This window comes from Culex pipiens, chromosome 2, assembly GCF_016801865.2.
Source record: "Culex pipiens pallens isolate TS chromosome 2, TS_CPP_V2, whole genome shotgun sequence".
In the NCBI taxonomy this organism is placed as follows: Eukaryota; Metazoa; Arthropoda; class Insecta; order Diptera; family Culicidae; genus Culex; species Culex pipiens.
In genome coordinates, this window is record NC_068938.1 from 97,553,910 (window position 1) to 97,575,557 (window position 21,648).

A 21,648-nucleotide genomic window follows, 5' to 3' on the forward strand; every position below is an offset into this window, starting at 1 on the left:
TTTTTAGTTAAAATCAAACTTCAAGTTGCTATATCCTGAAAATAGTGCACTTTATCACAAAATTTTAAAAGTAATTTTCGATTGCAAATTTAAATTTATATTGAAACTGAAATTTAAAAAAAATACAATTCCGTTATGAAACTAATTGTTTTTTTTTCTGTCATTCTTGCATAACGAAAAGGCCTACTTTTCTCTACTAAAATTAAAAGTTTCGAAAAGTGATACTTTTCAACACAAGTGCTGAAATGTTCTACTTGTCAGCATTGAAATGGGTGCTGTAAAGTTGAACTTTTCAGCTTTTTGGTTTAAAATTTATACGTTTCAATATTGTTTTGATTTTATCAGTAATTTGACTAAACACATAAGTTTAAAATTCTATTCTGTGGGTGTTTTTGGAATTGCAAAAAATGTTGTATGGAACTTGCTGCGAAACTTGATTTTTTCAACACTCATCGTTGGATAAATGTACGACTCGGGCTTAAAAAATCTTCTTTTTGCAACTTGTTGCAAAAACTACTATTGTCAGTAATTTTTGTTTTTTTTTTCAAAAGCAGCTTTCATAAAAAAATCTTAATTCAGTGGCAAAAATTGTATTCATACTCATGTCTATCCATGTCTATGAAATGTTCGTAAAGCTCATGAACATTTTTGCTGTTTTCTTCTTATTTCCAATGACGCAGCCGCTTACTATGTACCAAACAGTTTTAATCCTTCACGAGATATTCTCTCCTAATCTTCACTCTTTTTAAAATCAATCCATCAATTTCTGCCTAAATCCAAAGCAAGTCAGTTTCTTACCTTCTAGCTTTTCTCAACAAGAAAAAAAAAAACTGTGTGCCGTCGTCCGAACAAAATCCATTTGTTGTCCAAACCGAGGAGTTTTGTTTGACCAGCAAGAGAGCATGTTTTAAGCAGCATGTCATTCGTCCAACTCAGACGTAGACTCAGTCCCCTCACACACATTTGTTAAAGGGTTTTCCACCGTCGCCGATCGTCACCGATTTTCCCTCGCGTCGTGTGTATTGCTCTAACGGGCCATGAACGGCAGACGAATTTTCCGTCTGTTGTTTAGTTGTGTGTTGTTGGCAACAAACCCTGGCCGCGTGCACCTGCTGTCAAGTGTCTTAATTTTCCACCGTGTCAAAATCGAGGGCAAAATAAATGAGTTTTTGTCTGGGGGCCGGCAAAAACACGCACGAAATCTCCCCCGGCTGGCCCAAGTTCATTCGCCGATCATGCTAATCTGGTAGCAGCTCTCAAAAACACTAGTCTTTTCCGTGTATGTGATGAGAGATTTTCTGTCTGCTTCTTCTTCTTCTTTTGAGACATCGTCCCAGTAATGCTCGGTAAAGGTCGTAAATAAACGTAACAAGTAAAAGCTTTTCTCGATTTCGCCCAGTTCTTCACGACAAGGAAGCATTCGAGTGCGAATGCTCACTCTGCGTACTGCCAACTGTTTTCCATCGACAGTGCGACGTGCCGGCAAAAAGATCCTGACGATGACGGTTGGTTGGATAGTACGTCTAGGGTTGGTGGACCTAATTTGTAACTCCAAAGCTTCGATTATCTGAAGTTTGGAATGTCTGAATCATATTTGAAGAAAGAAGAATTAAATTATCTTTGTATGAATACAAGTCAAATAAGTCCGACCTTTTCCTAATTTTCGCACCCATGGCGTTCAAACGAACCAAGATGGAATCCAAATTTAGCTCTTTCTCTCTAAGTCTGCCCTGCTCCCCAGGGAATCCCATTTCTAGTAATGAAATTCAAAAATGTCTTCACTCTTGTACCAGGGCGAGCAAAGACTGCGTTACGTTACTGCCTTGAGTAGTGTGTAAGTCGATCCCGTTGACGACGTTGCAAGGAATCCAGGAAAAAGAGCGCTCCCCAGTTATGGCATTTGACGTCTTACAGTAAGTCTAGTGTGAATACATCTTCTACCATGTAGAGCCGAGAGCTGATAGTGGTGTGCCCTTCTTGCCACAACACTCACAAACATAGGGAAGATGGCATTTGCACTAGAGTTTCCCTTGTTCTTGGCGTGACGACCTTCTCCGGCGGCGGCTGCATTGGAGTGCAACCGAGCACGGCAATATATGTCGCTTTTCATGAGCAGGAAAACCTTCCTCCCAGTGTAGGAAAACATAGACGAAGGAGAAAATACCGGGAATGTTGCACTTTTCCTCAGATCTTGGGGGTTCAATCTTGCCTCCCAGCTTACTCGTAAATAGAACCATCAAAAGATCCCGGGTTCGGTTTAATTTTCTTGGATTTGTAAGCTGTGATGGAACGCTTTTAGGGAGCAGGGTGGGAGGAAAAACTTGCACTAAATGAATTTATTGGAGCTGGTTGATTTGGAGAACGCTTGATTTGTTTTATGAGGGGTGTCTGAATAGCAGTATTGCTGTATTAGAGCAATCAATGTTGAATAAATGGATGCACAAGTATGTTTGTATACCATTTGTGGGGGTGACCATGGGTCAAGAACCGATACACCTCACGTAATTTCTAAATATCAAAATAATTTAAATGATATCGAAATACTTATTCACAGGGCTGCGGAGTTGGGTCATATTTCAAGCGACTCCGACTCCGACTCCGGCCTACCAACTCTAGCCGACTCCGACTCCAACTCCGACTTCAGCTTTCCCAAAATTGTTGACTCCGGCTCTGACTCCGACTCCGACACCTAATCTGTGTTTAAAATATTAAAAAAAACGCATTTTCAGCACAATAATTTTCTGAGTAAATTTGAATTTTGTTGTTTGAAAAACATTGAACCATTTTAAATTAACATTATTTTTTTTAAGTTAATAAGCTAGCTACACTAATTTTATTTTTTTTTCAGTAAGTTTTCATTTACTAAAATTTCAGTAGTGCAGATTTCAGTAAATTTAACTGAATTCAGTAATGAGAAATTGGCGGGCAGTAACTATCAAAGATACCCTGGTTATGAAATAAACAATTTTGAAAGTAACTATTTTTTAAAGTTTTTTTTTGAATTTATTTGAGAAGACGTACATAGACATTGCGTGATCCAGCCCAGTACACGCTTTAAACATACAATTCATGAGAAAATTCTAATATTTGAAAAATAAATTAACACTTGTAGCACCAACGGGGTCAAAACTTACGCGAAGCACCAAGGGCGTCAAAAAAGTTGGAAATGCAACTTCAATCGGCTGTATCTCGGCGATAACTCAACCGATTTGAATGAATCTTGTTGCATTCGATCCGGAAGAATGTCAAGAATCACTCCCAACAAAGTAGATCCAAAACAGATGCGCCTACCTTAAGTTGTAATAAAAAAAGGCCATTTCCAACTTTTTTTTTCCAATGGTTGTATGAGCCGGTGCAGCTGCATTTCCAACTTTGTTGACGCCGTTTGGGCTACAAGTGTTGAATTATATCAATTTTTTCACCCCGATTTAAGGGGTCACATACTTGGCAAAAATGTCAGAGATTGGTTTGAGCACACACTTAAACCTTTTTGCCTTCCTCACCTCTATGAGGAAAGGCTATAAAATCACTCGAAAAATGAACTTCTTTATTCCACTTCGTAGACCCACCTTCACGTATACCTATCGACTCAGAATCAAACTGTGAACAAATGTCTGTGCGTGTGTCTGGATGTGAGTCCGTGCACCGAAAAATATGCACACGATTATCTCCAGACTGGCTGAACCGATTTGGACCGTTTTGGTCTCATCCGATCCGTCTTGGGAGTCCCACAAGACCCTAGTTAATATTATAAAGCTTAGAAAAGTACTTCAAAAGTCATGCTAAAAAAACGATTTTAGCTAAACTTCCGAAGATTGTAAAAAGGGTGGTTTTTGTAAGAAACCCGCCATGCTATACATTTTTGGAAAGGCCTTTAAAAGACCTTTCCAACGCGTTCCAAAGATTGAAGCTTGTTCGGATCAATCATTCGACCCATCGTTGGATAGGTAATCAAAAGATCTTTCAAACAAGCCTAAAAGATTGAAGATCTGACAACCCTATCAAAAGTTATAAGTACTTTGATGTTTTTAATATATATTTTTTTACGCCGGATCTTAGATATTTTGATAAACATATGCGAGGAAGGCACCAACCACCTGAAGGTGGATTAAGTAAAGGTTTTTAATCTATTTTAAGGGCATTACAATATATATTTTCAACTATTACCATAATAAATTTGAAAACATTTGGTTGTATAATTGCCGAGATAAACACGGAAAAAATCAACTCTCGAAATCGTGAATGAAATTCACGAATGCGAGAATCACGAAGGAATATATTCACGTTTATAGTAAAAATGCACCATACTCATGAACAATTTCCTTCGTAGTAAACTTAATTCACAATTACGAGAATTGGCTTTTTTCTGTGTAGCTATTTTAAGTTAGCAGTTTCAAAAGTTGCCACGATATCTCCACACTGCTTTGACAAAATCGGCTCAAAATTTTGGTGAAGACTCGTTAAACTGTTTCTGTGTGCATGACGAAGGCCAATTTTCAAAAAGTTTATTTTTAAAATAGATAAAAATATTTTTATGTTTTTCATATAAAAAATCGTTAGTTTTTTTTTTTCAAAATCGGGCTTTGTCATGCACACGGAGTATGTCTTGAGAGTCTTCACCTGAAATTTCAGCCAATTTGGTTTATCACAGGGTGGCCACTCAAGTCGGGAAATCGGGAAAGTCGGGAAAAAGTCGGGAATTCGCCAAAATCCGCCAAAAATCGGGAAAAAGTCGGGAATTTATGATTTTTTGTCAAAAAGTCGGGAAAAGTCGGGAATTCTGAGCATACTTGTTTGAAAATAATTTTTAACTCTTGAATAATTTTGTAATATTTTGTACAATTTTCAAATTGAATTCACTCATTTCTGCTCTAGTGACTTACTTTAAATTTAAGGTTCTTTTCACTATTTAAATATAATTGAGTATGGAAAAGCTGTTTAAGACATTCAAAATCTTTAGAAATATTGGAGTCTTTTTTATGAATCAAATGATCCCTATTAATTTTTGTTCATATAACAAGAGGTAAAGTTAATGAAAAACTAATATAAAAATAGAGCCTAATGGCCAGCTTAGAATTATTCTGTTTCATTTTGTCACATAATTGAATATTTAAACTTGAGTTTGGCAATGGTTTTTTTTGGGTAAATATTTGTTATTGTTTAACTAAATTCATTAAGTAATTTAAAATATGAGCAGTTCTCTCATATTTCGGTCATTCAATTTTTTTTTGTATTTTTTAATCCGACTGAAACTTTTATGGTGCCTTCGGTATGCCCAAAGAAGCCATTTTGCAACATTAGTTTGTCCATATAATTTTCCATACAAATTTGGCAGCTGGCCTTACAAAAATGATGTATGAAAATTCAAAAATCTGTATCTTTTGAAGGATTTTTTTTATCGATTTGGTGTCTTCGGCAAAGTTGTAGGTATGGATATGGACTACACTGGAAAAAAATTATGTTCGGTAAAAAATTATTTTGGTGATTTTTATTTAACTTTTTGTCACTAAAACTTGATTTGCAAAAACACACTATTTTTATTTTTTATTTTTTGATATGTTTTAGAGGACATCAAATGCCAAATTTTCAGAAATTTCCAGGTTGTGCAAAAAATCTTTGACCGAGTTATGAATTTTTGAATCAATACAGATTTTTTTCAAAAAATCAAAATATTGGTCGCAAAAATTTTTCAACTTCATTTTTCGATGTAAAATCAAATTTGCAATCAAAAAGAACTTTAGTGAAATTTTGATAAAGTGCACCGTTTTCAAGTTAAATCCATTTTTAGGTGACTTTTTTGAAAATAGTCGAAGTTTTTCCTTTTTTTTTAAATTAGTGCACATGTTTGCCCACCTTTGAAAAAAATATTTTTAAAAGCTGAGAAAATTCTCTATATTTTGCATTTTTGAACTTTGTTGATACGACCCTTAGTTGCTGAGATATTGCCGAGCAAAGGTTTAAAAACAGGAAAATTGATGTTTTTTAAGTCCCACCCAAACAACACACTTTTTTCTAATGTCGATATCTCAGCAACTAATGGTCCGATTTTCAATGTTAAAATATGAAACATTCGTGAAATTTTCCGATCCTTTCGAAAAAAATATTTTCTAAATTTTCAAACCATGACTAACATTTTAAAAAGGCGTAATATTGAATGTTTGGCCCTTTTGAAATGTTAGTCATTCTTTGATTTAAAATGATGATGAAGTTAAACCAAAATGTCAAAAACTATACGTTTGCCAATTTAAAAAATACCATGGAAGTTTTAAGTATTGTTGAACTTTTGATTATTTTTTCAAAGACTAATTGTTTGTGTTTCTACTCTGAATCATAATAATGAAATTACATTTTTTAAGTTTTCTTTATTTGTTGTTTAGTGTCTGTATTTACAAAAAATACCTACATTTGGGGTTTTTTTAATTCATTGAGATTTTTTTTTTCGGTGGTTAATATATACTTTTCTTATAGAAAGTTTTTTGTTTGAAATCATTCTTTAAATAAGAAATGCCTATTTTTTTTAGCATTCTGGAAAAGTCTGGAAAAAAGTCGGGAAAAAGTCGGGAATTTGAAAATGGAATTTGAGTGGTCACCCTGTTTATCTCATCTCGAGATATCGTGGCACCCGAAAATCAACTCGATGTGTAGAGAAAAACGCTCACAAAGTTTGACACTTCGCTTTACGCATGGCAAAACTTTGAGCTTAAATCGTCTCTTACTCAGTTTAATCATGAAATATCATCATGAAACTTTCAGGATTATTTGAAATCATTATTTTAGTGGATTTAATAAATTTTCTGTAATATGAAGTTTTGTGATTTTCTACATGTATGTAAAATTTTATTTTAACGAACCTATTGTTAGTATTTTTTTTAAAGGAAAAATTAAAAAAAAAACATCTATGCCAAATTGAATGCAATTCAGTTAAGGTTTAAGAGTCACTTTTGATTCGACTTTACATTTTTAGTAATTTTGACTAAAAACACAAACTATGCCTCTTTTAAAATGTTACGCTTGATTTTGATATTTTAATTTCTTTTCAATCGAATAAGTTACAAAAACTTTAAATAAAATTTGTACCTGCCTAATAATAGAAAATGTTCTCATCCATTGATGATATTTTTTTCAGAATTTGAATTGAATTTGTAGCATTTGAATAGATTTAACTTGAAAATGGAGCTTGTTTTGAACAAAGGAAAATACTTCGAGATCGCAACCTTTATCAACGATTTTTTTTAAGAGCGGTTATTTTTTTTTAAATTTTGATTTATAAAAAAAGTATATGTCTCTGGAGTAGTTGCCCTGTTTTCGTTCATTCGTTGCTCTTTGAATATTTCATTGCCGCCAATTTGGCCACCATCTTGGTCTTACTTAAGCTCGACAATCAAAAATAAGACAACATTTTTTTCGTGCTTCGATTTTCCGATTAAATTTTTTCAATGTAAATCTTTTCAGACGACTACACGAAAGGGTGATTTTTAACAATCCAAATGGCCGTGTCTGACCGTCTCGAAAGAGTCGTGTTGCCATTTTCTTCAAATGCGGAGTGTGTATTTTTTGACAAATGGTTTTTTTAAGTGGATAATATCTATTTCAAACGAAATTACAAGAGAAAGGCACCAACCACCTAAAGGTGGATTGGAACGTTTTTTTTATTGTATAGATTAAACTCTAATTCAGCAACCCCATTTTTTTAATTTCATAGGGCTGAATGACAGGTGACATGACCGAATGATTTTCTAAAAATCAAGTCCGAACTGAATAACATTTTATTTTACAGACTTTTCAAAATTTCAATATTTTTAATTTTGAAAATGATTTCAAAAAAATAACATTTCAGCACCACTTTGCGTAACTCAACTATCTCACCAGTTGCACTCAAATCTCTCACACACTCACTGTAGTGAGTACGTCACCCAATTGCCCATAAATCTCAAACACTCAAAAACAAAACTCAAACTTTCCCACGCTCTCTCACCTCGCACGCGCTCGCTTGTGCGCTCAAACTGTTGTCATTTCCACGCGAAACTCAAAACAACGATGTTTATCAAACAAAAGCGAGAGTACGAGCGCGAGAGAGTTGAGCTACCTCTGCTGAGAGTTTCGTTTGCCAAAGCACATGCTTCGAAAACCTTTTATCAGCGATTCGTTTCGCACGCACGTGAGAGCGCGCGAGAGAGGATTGCTCGCTCATTCTCTCGTTTCGCCCGAGTCCGAAGCTTCGTGCCTTCGGGCTTTTCGGCTTGGCTGTCAATTTCGAATAATATCGAACGGCAGCTCGGGAAAATCTTTCAGTCTATCGCGGCCCGTTGTTCACGTCTGACGTGTGTGTAAGAGAGAGTTTGTTTTCTGCGCTCGGGAAAATCGCTTCGTTCGGTTCTAAGGCGCCGGGAAAAACCGCGTTTCAGTCGCTCGTGGGACTCGCGCGTGTGTATTTGTGTGGCGGCGTATTGTAGTGAGTCGTTTTTCCCATCTGATTTCGATCCGATCGAAAGTACGAAAATATTCGCTAAATTTTGTGCGTGTGTACTGGAAAATATACTGTGAAGATTGATTGTTGATCGTGAGATTTGTGGAAAAGTTTAGTGGGGATATTTTGCGGAATTGTTGACTACTTGAGGAAGAAAAGCCGGTCCTAAAACAATCGAGCTCAGTGTTGACAAAGTCAGTTCAAGTCAAGTCAAAATCAGCAAAGAAAACGGTTGAATTTGGAGAATCGTAAACGAGTCGTTTGTTGTTGTTGACAATTGTCACAAGTGAGATTTTCGTCCCAGTAGACAAAGAGAAACATCGTCACTTGCGAAGCAAGTCAGCTGTGTATTTGTGTGTTTGTTATCTCGAGAATCACGTGTGAACTACAACAGGAAAAAGATCATCAGTGAGTGAGAGAGCAAAAGGAGAAAAAAATACGACGACGAGAGCAGCTGTAATCGGCGGAAAATCTTCACAACCGCAAGAAATCGTGCAAAGTGTGTATTATCAGAAAGTGTCGATCGCCTGTTGGTCTTCGTTCTATCAAAATTTGGGAAAATCATCCCAAAACCCTCTTCTCTGCCTGTCTGTGTGTGGTTGTGTGACTTTGAGCTATTTTCGTCGTTGAAATCTGGCTAATCTTACCCACTGGTGCTGATGCTGTCAAGTCACACCACAGCAGTGTACGGGGAAAAATACACGCCACTCTGATATAGAACACTAGCTACTAGCTAGAAGCAGATGACGACGACGACGACGATGTTGTTTCTGTGTGACATTGAGCGAAAACGAGAGCACCCTTACCTTACTACACTGCTCTACAGCCGAGTTTTCTTCTCCCGCGGAGAGGAAGAGGCGAAACGTGAATCCCGCAGTGTTTCGGATCTTCGGAGACGGGGTTTTCCGATTTTTTTTTACATTTTCCTTCTGGTTTTGCTTGTTGGTCGTTCGTTACGGAAAGGGATGTCGTGATAAATTGAGCGAGGGAAATTACCATTTTATCAAGGAAAACTGTTACACTTGATAAAATATCAGCAAATGACATCAATTTGAATTGCAGAAAAAAATGTGTTTGAAATTATTTCTTCAGAAAATTAAAATCATTTATCATGACTGAACTTTTATGAAATTGTGAACCTCTAAAAAATCTATCCATGTTGTGCAATTACGGAAATCGATTTTCTTCGTGTATTTTATGTAATTTTCTGCTTATATTGTATTTCTATGACTCTAACTTAAAACTATTTGGAAAATATTTCATTCACATTTGATGTAAAAACCTGGTCAATTTGAGTGATCTGTTCAGTTTATAATTTTTTTTGAATACATCATCTTTTAGTTTGAGAATCAAAATTGGATATGGGTTATAAAATAATAAAAAAATCCCCTTTTTAAATATTTTTTGTTAAATCGTCAATAATCAAGGTATATTTGCCTAGTTAGTGTCCATCATCAATTTTTCTGTGTTGTTGCATTTCATTGTTCATTTCACTCAGAGAAAAATCACATTAATTTGCAGAAATTTGTTTCCATAAAACATTTTGATACCTAAAAAACGCGATGCCAATTAAATGAAAATGTTCAAAAATTTATTGGGTAAAAGTAAAAGAATTTTATTAGAAGTGCAAAGTTTAATCTTATAAAAAGTTGAAAAAATAAATGAAAAAATTTAAAAATTGAATTTACGAGCCATGGTTTCGATGTCCAGATGTTTTGCAATAATTAGTTTCCAAAAGATCTAAGTATTGACGAAAATTTTATTCTATATTTTTGCGAATAAAAAAAGTTTTGCGGTGCTGTGCATAAGAATTTTTTAAAAATTCAAAATATTTACAATCCAGCTCAAACAGGCTAAATATGATAATCAATGCAGAAAATGCATTTTAGATTATTTTCAGTTGATTTGACTTCTAATTTCATTGAAATTTTGATGTTTTTTGAAAAAAAAAAAGATTTTTTTTTGCCCCCCTGTTTTTTCGGACGAATTTTGAAGGGGGGGGGGGGGGGCGAAATAAACTATGAAAAATATTCGCAACGGCCTTATTATGATTCAAAATGTTTTTGTAATTGATTTTAAAAGTTTTTTCAATGGATTTTTTTTTTTTTGACAAATGCTTTAAATTGAATTTTCACTGGACTAAAACTACTTGGAATACATTTTATGACAATTGGATATAAGGTTTTTAAAAAAATTAAAGAATAAATAGTCAAAATTATTTAAAATTTAAAATATTTTTGGCAGAATATAATGTTACATTTTGAAGGTATTCATTGAAATGAGAAAGAGTTCACGGTTAAAATCATTTCAAAAGTAAAAGTCTTTCTTTGCCATTTGAATATTGTGTAACGAAATTAGTAAATAATTTGATAAATTCCCTTCCGTCAATCTGTGAAATTTAAATTTTATAGTTTGCAATGTGCAACAATAAAAATTGAGGGGTTCTTTGCTGTAAACTTGGAATTGTTAATTGTTTGTAAAGTGAAAATGAAAAAAAATAGAAATAAAATTATTATATTTTAATTATTTTTTCATCTACTATTCTCAAACGTTAACATTGTTATGTAATTTAGCTAAATTGCTGACTTTTTGATCAATTTATTGTTAAAATATTGTTTTTTTTTGTCTATTGTACCTCCCACAATCATAAAATAGTTAAACAAGCTATTAAATTCGCAAACATGAAAAAATCTATTTACAATTTCAAATGATACACCATTAGGTTTGGTTTAAGAAATGCTTTTTTATTTTGTTGTTGTATTTTCTTCTGGAGCAAATTAACGCTCAATTATAGTGAATTCTACTGATTCTGTAATGAACTGAATTGACAAATGCGTGCTATTTTGGAATATTTTTATCTTTTCAAATATGTGAAAATTTTTCTTTGAATTTATGATGCTATTTTTTTAATTCTATAAAAAAAGTGCTACTTTGTTTTGATCTCCATTTCTTTAACCCTATGCAACCCAACCTCGCCTTTAGACGGGCTTCGATTTAAAAATCGCAAAAAATCAATTTTTCAACCAATTTTTGATCTTTAAAAACCATTGGACAGAAGAACTCTAAAAATTTAGGAAATTTATGGGTTGTAAGTTTTCCTTGTTTTATGTGACTTTGCGAATGCTTTTAAAAATTTAATTTTTAGAAGTCAACTTTAACTGTGTTTTATACTAACATTTCTAAAATTTTAAGTAAAAAGAAATATGCCCAAAAACATACATTAATAATATTACCAAAAACAAACATAAACTAAACTAGATAAATGCAAATAAAAATATTTAAAAATGATACAAGACAAACATAAAACAAGAGAAGTAAAATTTTTCGTAGAACAAAATTTGGGAAAAATAAAAATTTTCGAAAAAAAATTGTGCAGTAGAGAGTTAAAAAATAGTAGATAAATTGATAAATAAAATTATTCTTATAAATTTTTAAGTGATTGGCTTTCTATTTTAATTTTTATTGTACCTCCCATAATCATTTAAAAAAATCTATAAAAAATGATCTTTTGTGTTTTAATCTCAATTTCTTCAAAAGTGACTCAAAAATGTTGGGAAAAGTCGATTGCTTTCTTATTAAAATCTATTTTTGTTAATTAATTTCTTGCCATATTGACTTATAGTTATTTTACCATAGATAGCTTAATTTTGTAACTCAGAATTAATCCATTAGAGGAGGGAAGCGAATGAGAAAGAAGGCTTAAGCTGCCAGATATAAATGAATAAACAACAACAACATCCACTAGCGAATATGGTGAAGAGATAGAGCATTTCTTTCAACATGATGTGCTTGAAATGCATGTTGGTACGGTGTAAGACTAAAAGATCTGTATTTCAGGCCACTTTGGAGGACCCTGAACATGGATATGAAACTATTTGTAAACATGGTAGAATTGTGTTATCTGTATTTTGGGACACTTTAGAGGTCTCAGAACATCCCAAAAGTGCTTCACAAAGTTCATAGTGATGCCAAAGTGTCCCAGGGACATTCCTGAAAATGAACCATGATCAAAATCTTGGTAGAATCGTGTTGTTACTGTGGTAGATCTGTTTTCCATGAGACATGTCCTCCAAAGAACGATTTTTGGGTTAAGTATACGCTTCGAATATTGAAAGATATCAAACAATACCCTCCGACTTCGACTTCAGGGATGCATTTTGCGAACATGATTTTATCAGCAAATCATTGAAATCTAATATGCAAAAATTAATACGATTCTATTTCTAAAAACTAGCCTTCAGCAGATTTTTTTTCTTTTCCAAAAAAACAAATCATGCATCTTTCTTTTGTAAGAAAAATAAAAGTTTTTTTTTTTAATGGAATTGTTTGAACAAAATTAGGAAAATTAAGTTTGAAACTTCAATTCGAATAACCAAAACTGCTGGCACCCCTGCGCCCCCAAACACACCGCTGTAAAAGCACGGGAAAATAACAATCCCAACCATGTGACGATGACTGCTTTTCGAATGGCACTTTGGAACCGCACACACCAAACCATTCCGTTCCGTTCCATTCTATCGCCATAAAGATTATTTGAATTGTCTTTTGTGTGACGGTGGTAGTGTGTGTAAATGTTTGCATATATTCTTAACAGCCCCTCAAAAGAGAACGACGAAAATCATTCACAAAATTGGGAGGAGGGGAGGGGGAAAACGACAAAAATTACATAATATATATTCCCCGCCGGAAAACTCCCTCGGACGGTGACGAACGCAAAAGAGCGTCGTCGGCCCAAGTTGGGGAAAACTTCTTCACTGTTTGAACAATGTTTTTTGTTGTAGGCACGATTCGGAGAAGATAACGATTATGGCGGAGGGGCTTTCTGGAGTTAAAAGTGGGGAACCTTTTGTTGGGGACCAGGGCCACAACTTTTTTTTTCGGTCCTGGGTCCTCGCCCAACCTTGAGTGGTTGACGGCAGGCTGGCTAAAAGTGAGATATTATGACGCGATTTTGGCAATGGGAATGGAATTTTTGGGAATCGTCCTCCGCCCGGTTGGTCGCGGATGAAGTGTTTGATGGTGTTTTGAAGAGGGGAGGGGAGAGGTGGTCGAGATTTCCTCGGTGTTTTAACAGGTTGGAATATTCATTGTTTGAAGTATGAGGGGGGAGGCGGAAGGCTGAAGTGAGAACAAGCAAACAAAAAGCTGTTTGCATTTCCATTTTGTTAACAGTAATGAGATTTGAAATTATCAAGCTACTGGCCTTAGAGGAAGAGGAAAATATAATTCAGAGCACGTATTTTCACTAAAAATGAACTTGATTCAGTTTCAGCTTTTTCTTTATTATTTTTATTTATCCGGTGGAATCGTTTTAAGTTATAATACATTTTAACTTCTTTGATTTTGAATAGTTAAAAATCAATCGGCTGCAAAGGTAAGGTTTTAACTAATTTAAATTAATTTCTAAAAGGTCAAAGTGCCGGTTTAAATTGAAATTTTGACCTCAATTCGAAAATTATCGTAAAACTCTAGAGGAAATGAAATTCTGGATTTTACAGATATTTTTTCAATTATTTAAAAATGTTTTAAGGCACATTTTGATATATATTTTTTTTAATGAAGCTCTCACCTCCCCTAATTGACCTCAACCGTCGAATAACGAGAAAAAAAATGTGAATTAAAAAATTTAAAGGCTGTTACAAATTTTATTTAAACTTTTTGATCCTTTGCTCTGGTCGAAGTCATGGGGTAAATACAAAAAAAAACCATAATCGTGCCTAATTTTCCTAATTTTCATACAAGTATCACTTTATACATTATTGCAGTTTTGCTGGTAGTACAAATTTGCAATAAGAATCAAGAAATTTATGAAAAATATTATTTAGTTTAACTTTTTCCGGTCTGTATTTCCAAAATTCAAAATTTGTTAAAAATTTAAATGATTAGTTTAAAAACGCATCAAAAACGTTTTAAAATGCATTTTAAAAAGTTTACAATTGTTTCACAAGCTTTTCAAAACTATTTAAAATCCTCAGCAAAAAAATGCATCCTGATTTTGTGGGAAAATGAGGGTATGAGACAAAAACTTGAATTAAAATTTGCGTCTAATTGTCTTAGTGGAAGTTTTGGAAAATTCTTTGACATTTCCATCAACTTTGCCAATAAATCAAAAGGAAACCTACGGTTGTAAACAATTAAAAAACAGTACTTGAACTAGGCACGCATCTTTGGCTTTTTTGCATATAGTCTTATTCACATTAAATTTTGCAATTTTGACCTTAAAATCAAATTATTCTTTAAAACGTTCGATCCAGACTTACATGCTAATTTTTTAAATGTTTTTATTTTTTAGGCACTTTTTCAGTTGAAATATTTTTTAAGATGCTTTTGTTGACAAAATAAGGTACCATGAAAAAAATAATCTTTTATAAATCTAAGGAGGAATATCAAGCAAAAACCTTTTTTTGCTGACTCAGAATTTGGCTGTAATTTTTATAGTTCAGGAAAAAAATCATGGATGCATGAATTATGCAAATAGAATTATAAAGGCAAAATCTGGCATACTTTTCTAAACAAATTGTCCTGTTTTGAGTCACTTTATGAAATGAAAAAAGGTCTGTTATTTTTGTCGAGACAAATCATAAGCTAAAATTTTGGCGTTAAGCTTCGAAAATATTTACGAGACTGAAAAATCAAGTCCATCATATAGAAATCGCCAAAAACCACCAAACAACCTATTTTTTAAACATTTTTATTTTTAAAACCGCTGTATCTTCACAAGGATTGGACATAGGACAATGGTCAATATTGAGACTTTTATGTACTTTTATGTCTGGGGAATCGATTCTCACTATCGGTTTTTGAAAATTTTGACCACTTTAAAAAAAAGCAGTTTTAATCAATGATTTTTTTGTATTTGTTTTTTTTGAGAGACATACCATCCTGCATTTTTGTGAGTCTTTTTGTCACATTTTAGACTATTTTCACAAAAAAAATTAACGAAAAAAAATCACCTTAAAATTTAAACTCAAAAATTCTCATAAAATTGGCGTGTATTTTTCTCTCAGTGTATTTTTTTAGAAAGCCCATCAAATTTCCTACAAGTTTGTCTTTAACCACTTTTTGATACGATGCAACGGCTTCGAGATACGGTAATTTTTAAATTGCAAAATACAAAAAAAATATTTAAATAACTTAAGCCCAGGGTGGCCACTCAAGTCGGGAAAAAGTCGGGAATTCTTCAAAATCCGCCAAAAATCGGGAAAAAGTCGGGACTTTATGATTTTTTGTCAAAAAGTCGGGAAAAGTCGGGAATTCTGAGTTTTTTTAACTCTTGAATAAATTTTGTAATATTTTGTACAATTTTCAAATTGAAATCACTCATTTCTGCTTTAGTAACTTACTTTAAATTTAAGATTATTTTCACTATTTCAATACATTTGAGTATGGAAAAGCTGTTTAAGACCTTTAAAATCTTTATGAATATTGGAGTCTTTGACACAGATTTTCATAATATGTACTTTTTTTAAATGAATCAAATGATTGCTTTTAATTTTTGTTCACAAAACAAGAGGTAAAGTTGATGAAAAACTAATATAAAAATAGAGCGTAATGGCCAGCTTAGAATTATGATTCTATTCCATTTTGTCACATAATTGAATATTTGAAAAAGGATTCAAACTTGAGTTTGGCAATAGTTTTTTATGGGTAAATATTTGTAATTGTTTAACAAAATTCATTAAATAATTTAAAATGTGTTTTTTTCCAAATGTCGCCCTTGAACTTTTTTTGTGAGTATGGGTAAATTACCTACCTAAATAAATAAAGCTTCATTTTCAGTTTGCGGAAAACTTAAATATCGAATAAAACCCAAAATTGAAAAAAAAATTACGTTTTGAAAACATAAAGAAAATATTGAAATTGCAAAAAAAAATAATCCAAGAAATGTTGAGTTCTTGCAAAATTATTTAAAAAAAATGTCTCTTCATACAGTTGCTTAAAATAAGTGGGAAAACATTAAATCATATCAAACTGAATTTTCACTGAAAAAAAAAACAGTTAAATACTGACCACTAGAAAAATTAACATTGATTAAAAAATTCAATATCAAAAATTACATAATTAAAAAGGGAACTTGGCAAAAACATTTTCTTTTATGCATTCCTTGTAATTTTTCTAAATCCTTTTAATGAATAATAACAGCAATTACGTTTTGATCATTCTTTGATTTAAATGATGATGAATTTAAAAAAAATATCAAAAACTACGCGTTTGCCAATTTAAAAAATACCATGGAAGTTATAAGTATTGTTGACCTATCGATTATTTTTTCAAAGACTAATTGGTTGTGTTTCTACTCTGAATCATAATAATGAAATTACATTTTTGAAGTTTTCTTTATTATTTGTTGTTTAGTTTCTGTATTTTCAAAAAATGCCTATATTTGGATTTTTTTTTAATTCATTGAGATTTTTTTTCGGTGGTTAATATTGACTTTTCTTATAGAAAGTTTTTTGTTTGAAATCATTCTTTAGATAAGAAATGCCTATTATTTGAGCATTCTGGAAAAGTCTTGAAAAAAGTCGGGAATTTAAAAATGAAATTTGAGTGATCACCCTGAAATTAAGCCCTTCTCAAACTAATTTCTGAGTACAATTGGCTTCATATGCAAAAAAATGGCTTATATAGGCCTATGATAAAATGTCTTAAAAGTTTCATTAAAATTGGAGAAGTTCGGGTACAAAAGTACCCGAAAATATCCCGATTTGAGCTGGAATTGCACAATAAAAAATTTCTCGATTTAAAAATAACTATTGAAATATTTTTATTAATTTTAAAATAGTACTAATTGTTCAATTGGTGGGATTCAAACTTGTTGAGTTAAATATTTTGTCATAAACAAGTATTAAACAAAGTTTGGTACAACTGAACAGATTTAATTTTACAAATAAAAACTGAAATAAGTGTGAAAAATAAAACAATAATTAGAAGTTGTTGATTAGACTTAACAAATACTAAACATGAAAAGTGTGCAAATAATGTTCCAAAAATATGAAGAGAATAGTTTTCTTTAAAATAATTTTGTTTAACTATCAACAAAATAAAATAAAATTATTGTATCAATTTAATTAAGAAATTTTATAGAATTTATGAAATAAATAAATTTGATTTTAAAGGTAATAATTTTATTTTCTTAATTCTTTAAGGTTGAATAATTTACGATAAAATGTGCTTGCTTATTTCGAAAAGAGCAAATCCCTCCTTACAACCCCAGAAAATCGCTACAAACAACCTCCCCCAAAAATTTCCCGCAATTCCACCAGAACACTGTGTTTACTCCAGCCGCCACAAGTATTTATATTTTCGCATCAATCCCCGGGGCCCCGCAGAATCCGCCCAACATCGCGCCAGCGATTAGAGGGATCGGGGTATTTTTGCGGCGATTAATTAGACACAATATTTCGATCGGGATCTGCCATTTTAATTAAAACTTTTCCTCCGCCTCGCAATGCCGCTACTTGGGTTGGAAAAGTGCGGGTTGTGAAAGGGTGGTAGTGGGCAGGGAAAATCGAAATCCAAAGCACTTTTCCTTTGCATTCCGCGAGTACAAATCGTTGTCAGCAAACACACACACACTTACACATTTGGGCGGAGCAACGATTCAGGTTAGTTTTTCCGCGCGCGTGCAATGAAAAATTGAAGGGAAAAGCACTTTTCACGTAAAAGGATTTTGGCGTGTTTTTTTCTTCACCACTTTCGAGCATCAGCTGGTTTAGCTCAAATCTAAACCTCGGCGAAGAAGCAAAAAAAGTTGACGAACGTGTTTCAAGTGCGAGGTGGAAAAGTATTACATCGACGAGCTTCTCTCACTGTTAAGGAGATAGGGGGGAGGTTGAAAAGACATGAAAGAGCTGTTGTTGCAGCAAGGGAAAATAAACGCCGCCGCCGCCGTGATGGTTGGCATAACAAATTGAACGGAATGTTTTGCTCGGGAGTTTGGTGGAAGTTGCATTAGATAAGTTTTGTGGCGGAGAAAAGTATGTGCGAAACGATTTTGCATGATGCTTTTTTTTTTGGAATTGGCGTTTGAGAGCGAAGAAATCTCAGATGGAACTTTTCGTTCGTTTCGTGGAAGAGCTTTCACATGCTTTGAACGATTGGTTTAGTTTTAGTGGGGTACGGTGGCAATTTGAGTTGATCCACAAACGAATAGTTTTGTAGTGAGTTTTTGACGAATTCTCATTAGAGCATAAATACAGCGAAAAGGAAACTTGTTTTGCTTGTATGAATTTGTTGAAACCTCCGTGTACGCACGAGTGCAAGCAGCAGTCAAGTGCTCAGTGCTCCATCGTTTTTTCGAAAATTTTCGCCGTAATTTACCGTGATTAGCCGCGAGTTTGCTCCAACAGCATGCCAAGGGCCGGCCGTGGCCGTGGCAGTTCGAGTGCGGCCTCGAAAAACCCGCGAAGTTCGTCTACCGGCCGTGTGCAAAAAGGTAAACAAACCAACGCCGCGTCGACCGCCATCGCGCCGGGGAGTGTGAGCGCCAAAGGATTCGACCCCAAGTTACTACACGCTAATTACCGCGTCCAGGATCGCAGCCCTATTAGGCTCCGTTCAGCTACTTCCGGCAATCCGTCGACCGATGGCGCTTCAACATCCGCCAACATTCCCACCAGTAACAAGTTCGCGAGGCTGAGTGACGAGGAAAGCAGCTACAACAACACCACTACCGACAGCACTACCGACGACGACGACGACGACGATGGTCGTGCACGGAAAAAAGTGCCCACGCCAAAAAAAGTAATTACTCCAAAGGAACGACGACCACCACCAATTTTTGTTTTGGACACGTTGTCGGACGATGTTGACGAGCAGCTGGAAGGCCTCGTGTACTGCCTCAAAATAGGTAAAGCGTCAGTGCAAGTGTTCACATTTGACCAAAAGAACTTCGACCTGGTTGTGGAGAAATTTAAGCGTAAAAACTTCAAATTCTACACATTTGACCCCGCGCAGAAGACCGCTGTAAAGATTGTCTTGCAGGGGTACCAAGACCGCCCGACCTCCGTCCTCAAGGAGCACCTCTCGGGTGCCGGAATAACGCCGCGAGACATAAAAGTCCTCTCGCGGAAGACAACAGTCACAGGTACACACACACTGTACCTGTTGTACTTCGACCGCGGCACCGTCAAGATTCAAGACCTGCGGCGGACTAAGGCGTTGGACGGTTTTTGGGTAAACTGGCGGTTTTACTCCAAAAATCCGACGGACGCAGCGCAATGTCACCGTTGCCAGAAATTCGGCCACGGCTCGCGGAACTGCAACCTCCAGCCCCGCTGCGTGAAGTGCGGTGAGTCACACCTCTCGGAGGTGTGCGCACTGCCACGAAAGGCGGACTTGGGGGAAAACGCAGAACAAACCAAGCCGCGCGTAAAGTGCGCGAACTGCGGCGGTAACCATACCGGTAATTACCGCGGATGCGTCGCGCGCAAGTCCTACCTCGAGGAGCAGGAAAAGAGGAAGAAGAAAGCAGCAGCGTCCCACCCTCCTCAACGAAGTACGAGTGCAGCCGTTCCTGCAGCTGGCCAGCGTACGGTTCCAGCGGACAACCCAGCGATCCCTCCTGGCTGGGGGCGATCGTTTGCCAGCGTGGTCGCGGCCGGTAGTGGCAATGCGGCCCAGCAAGAAGTCACCGGGGAAGATCTCTTTACCCTGCCGGAGTTCTTTGCTCTCGCGGGGGAGATGATGACGCGGTTTCGGAGCTGCCGTAACAAGGCGGAGCAATTTCTAGCCCTCGGGGAATTAATGATTAAGCACATCTATAAAGGATAAAAAACTGTGATCTAGTTTTAAGCTTTCTCTATTTCTATCCCCTTTTCCTAGCAAGTTTAGTAAGTTTTTTTTTTAATTTTTCTTACTCTTGGTAACACCTTTATTTACAAGCAATAACTGTTCCAAAATGGATTATGATGTAACACACAGCTGAAAGGAACTCCAAAACTCTGTTTTGTACCTCAAAAGAACTTATTGTATCTTGATTATTCACCAATAAAACCGAATTTGAATTTGAATTTGAATTTGTTGAAACAATATATATTGGAATATTCAATTTAACTTAATCCTGCATCAAATAGCAGAGACAAATATCTCAAAATATTTTATTTCCTTTTTCCTTGTAAAAATTCTATCAAATGTTCTACTTCTTTTCATATCCATCTATAAACCTTTTTTTAGATATGATCAGAGCTGTACTCATTACTTTTTATTGTCAATTTTGTAGCTAAATTTTGAATGATTTTTTTTAATTGTGGTTTAAATAATTTTTCAATTGATTTTCCGTTTTTTTTTCCTTTAAATTAACGTTTTGGCTTGGACATCTTCCTACGGAAATTGAATTATTCAGAATTATTGTACGGGAAATCTCCGTCGATATTTTTTTTTTAATTCATGGCTCATCGATTTTTAGTTTTAACACTGGTATTTTTTTATCCCTAATTTTTTTTAGATTAATTTAGTTATTAAAGTGAATCGAAAATTAAAACATTTGGATTTCCTAGCCCAACACATTTTCATCATAAGTGGCTTCTTTGAATAATTTGGGCTGATTTGACAAAAATCGCCACATATTTAATTTGCAATTTTATCTGAAATTTATTGTTCTTTTCGTAGTCTAGTTCACCAATGAGCAGCTGAGCTTCTGTTTTCAGACTGTTATAGTGTTAGTTTGTGCTTTTGTTTTGGCATTATATCAATCTCTGATATCAACATTATTAGGCTTGTACAAATTTTATGTAAAGTTTGTCCCCCCCCCCCTCTCAAAATTGGCTCGGAAAATCAGGGGGCAAAACAATTTTTGTTTTCAAAAAATTTCAATAGAAATAGAACTGTTATCGGCTGAAATCAATTTCAATTGCGTTCCCCTGCGTCTACAATCATATTCAGAATGTTTGAGTTGATTCAAAAATCTTTTGAATTTTTGAAAATTTTCGATGTTTTTTATCGCAAAATGATTTTTTTTCCGCTAAACTTTTTGTTTTCGTCAAATCTTACACTCTTTGAAAACTAATGATTGCAAAGCAGCTGAACTAGTGTGAAACGCATTTTAAAACACTTTTTCCAGGCAAATGTTGAAACTTTGGCTTGTCATTTCAATATTTTTATTTTTTACCTTTTAGACCGAACACCACTTCTAGATGCGTTTCGATCTAGAAAATCTTAAAAAAAAGAAAATTCTATTTCTA

At 34.5% G+C, this 21,648-nt stretch overlaps 1 protein-coding gene across 2 annotated transcripts in view; it reads left to right on the forward strand.

The window, feature by feature from the left end:
* Nucleotides 1-8,269: 8,269 nt before the first annotated feature.
* The window catches only part of LOC120426315 (pseudouridylate synthase RPUSD2-like), a 358,154-nt gene continuing 344,775 nt past the window's right edge, over nt 8,270-21,648 (forward strand). For both annotated transcript variants that reach the window (XM_052707796.1, XM_052707797.1), the window contains exon 1: nt 8,270-8,966. The gene's annotated coding sequence lies outside the window, so the exon portion shown is untranslated. The remainder of the gene's footprint in view (nt 8,967-21,648) is intronic.